This window comes from Protobothrops mucrosquamatus, unplaced genomic scaffold (assembly GCF_001527695.2).
Source record: "Protobothrops mucrosquamatus isolate PMUCROS unplaced genomic scaffold, P.Mucros_1.0 scaffold19578, whole genome shotgun sequence".
NCBI classification, from domain to species: domain Eukaryota; kingdom Metazoa; phylum Chordata; class Lepidosauria; order Squamata; family Viperidae; genus Protobothrops; species Protobothrops mucrosquamatus.
Window position 1 is genome coordinate 1 of NW_015405337.1, and position 2696 is coordinate 2696.

Consider the following 2696-nt stretch of genomic DNA (forward strand, 5'->3'; position numbering starts at 1 on the left):
GACCTGAAGACCAAGGTCCGTCGCTCGCAATCAAGGGACGAGAACTGCTCTTTGTAAGAAAACAGATTTAATATTGTAGGTGGGTTTCCACATTCTGCACATCTTCAAACCGTGATGAAAAGGCAAGCCAGCCCTTCCAGAGTCCATACAAAATAGAACAACCCTTAAAATAATTCTGAGAAGAGCACGAACTTGTCTTACGTGACAGCTGCATCCGTTTTCAAGTCCCCGAAAGAAACGTAGCTTAACACACAAGCGGGAGCAAACGCACATCTTAACGTTTGAGATATGCGCGCCGCACACAGTTAAATACACAGAGAAGCGTTCCAACCCACTAGCCTACTTTGTTACCTCTGAGAACAAAAAAACCCCTCCATTTGTTCTTCTCAGCAAAGACGGGTGACGTCGTTCGCAATCCCTTTGTTCTGGCTGTTAATAAGCAGTTTGTTTTTGCACATGAAATCCACATGAACCTAGAATGTTCCGCCTTAGCTAGAAATCCCCCGTTTGAACCCCGTGGTCCTGACTCTGAAGGAATTCAGGATGTCTCCAAAAGGTCAAGGAGCGCTCCCACTGCTCCGAAATATCCCTGTTTTAAAATGAAAACAACAACAACAACAAAAAGCAAATGATTAAATGCATCATTTGAACAAAATTGCTACATTTCATGCTATCTTTTCCCAACAAAAGTCACCCTTGGAGCGGGGAAATGGACGGCATTAAAAATTTAATAAATAATAAACAACAATAATAGTAATAACAACTCTTCTCCCGTCTTTATCGCTCTTCTGAGAACCCTCACTAAATTGCAAAACTTTCAGGAGACAGTTAAAGGATATAAATCCATCTATCTATCTATCATCTATCCATCCATCCATCCATCCATCCATCATCTATCTGTCTGTCTGTCCGTCCGTCCGTCCGTCCATCCATCATCTATCCATCCATCATCTATCCATCCATCCATCATCCATCCATCCATCCATTATCTATCTATCTATCTATCTATCTATCTATCCATCTATCATCCATCTATCATCCATCTATCCATTATCTATCTATCTATCTATCTATCTATCTATCTATCTATCTATCTATCTATCTATCTATCTATCTATCTATCTATCCATCCATCCATCCATCATCTATCCATCCATCCATCCATCCATCATCCATCCATTATCTATCTATCCATCCATCATCCATCCATCCATCCATCCATCCATCCATCCATCCATCATCTCTCTCTCTCTCTCTCGCTCTCTCGCTCTCTCGCTCTCTCTCTCTCTCTCTCTCTCTCTATCTATCTATCTATCTATCTATCTACCTTTATTGATTTTCCATAAACAACTCAAGGAGGCAAACACATCCAATGTATCTTCCTCCTCCAAATTTCCCCACAACTCTGTCAGGTAGGTTGGGCTAAGAGAGACAGACTGGCCAAAACTCACCCAGACACCTTTTCATAACTAAGGCGGGACTAGAACTCACCATCTCCTGGTGACAAGCCAAAATCACCCAAATTACTATTCATGCCTAAGGCAGAACTAGAATTCATGGTCTCCTGGTGATTGGTCCAGTCACCCAAGTCACCATTCGTGCCTAAGGTGGGACAAGAACTCACTGTCTCCTGGTGACTGGCTCAGTCCCTCAGCCAGCTTTCACCCCTGTCGCAACTAGAACTCACAATCTCCAGTTTCTCGCCTGGTGCCTTACCCACTAAACCAAACTGGCTTTCTTAGTACAAGAACTAGGATGCAAATTTTAAGTTTATTGCCTTGTTTGAGTAGTATCATCAAAACGAAAACTGGAAAAAAAAACCAGGGTTTTTTTTAAGGAAAAAGGAAGAAAAATAAGTCGGTCTGTGTGTGTGTGTCTGTGTGTGTGTGAGTGTTTGAGAGAGAGACTGACTTTACCTCATGTTCCAGGAAAAGAGCCTTCAGTTGTCCCTTTGACCAGTAATCCAAAGCGTAGGCCAGAAACTTCATGGAGATGGTGTTGATTCGCAAGAAGTTCCCCACAAAAACCACTTTATTAATGTTCTGCCAAAAAGAGGGGGGGGGATTTAGAAACGGATGCTATTGAAGAATAAATTAGGGACCAGCTGTTCATTTAGGTCAAAAAGAAGAGGACAAGCTGCAGCAGGATGGATGGATCCGATTACAACAGCTGGAAGACCTGAAGCAGCTGCAGGTCAGATCCATCCTGCAGAAAATCTGCCTCATTCAGGGGTAGGCAACCTTGGCTCTTTTATGACTCGTGGACTTCAACTCCCAGAATTCCTGAGCCAGCATGGGGGAATTATGGCCCCTTCATGACTTGTGGACTTCAACTCCCAGAATTCCTGAGCCAGCATGGGGGAATTATGGCCCCTTCATGACTTGTGGACTTCAACTCCCAGAATTCCTGAGCCAGCATGGCTCAGCTTGGAAACCTCTCCCTTTCCCCTCAGTGTGGCTGGCTCAGGAATTCTGGGAGTTGAAGTCCACCAGTCATAAAGTGGCCTAGGCCTAGGCCAGAGGTAGGCACCTTGGCCCTTTTATCACTCGTGGACTTCAACTCCCAGAATTCCTGAGCCAGCCATGCTGAGGGGAAAGCGAGAGGTTTCCAAGCTGAGTCATCCTGACTCAGGAATTCTGGGAGTTGAAGTCCACGAGTCATAAAAGGGCCAAGGCTGCCTACCTCTGGCCTAGGCC

General features: G+C 44.4%; 1 long non-coding RNA gene across 1 annotated transcript; it reads right to left on the minus strand.

The window, feature by feature from the left end:
• Positions 1 to 50: 50 nt before the first annotated feature.
• On the minus strand, positions 51 to 2047 carry LOC107301918. The gene is made up of 2 exons (XR_001549348.1): positions 1917 to 2047; positions 51 to 589 (listed from the first exon to the last, which is right to left on the minus strand). It is a non-coding gene; the product is annotated as an uncharacterized LOC107301918 (long non-coding RNA).
• Between the last annotated feature and the right edge of the window lie 649 nt (positions 2048 to 2696).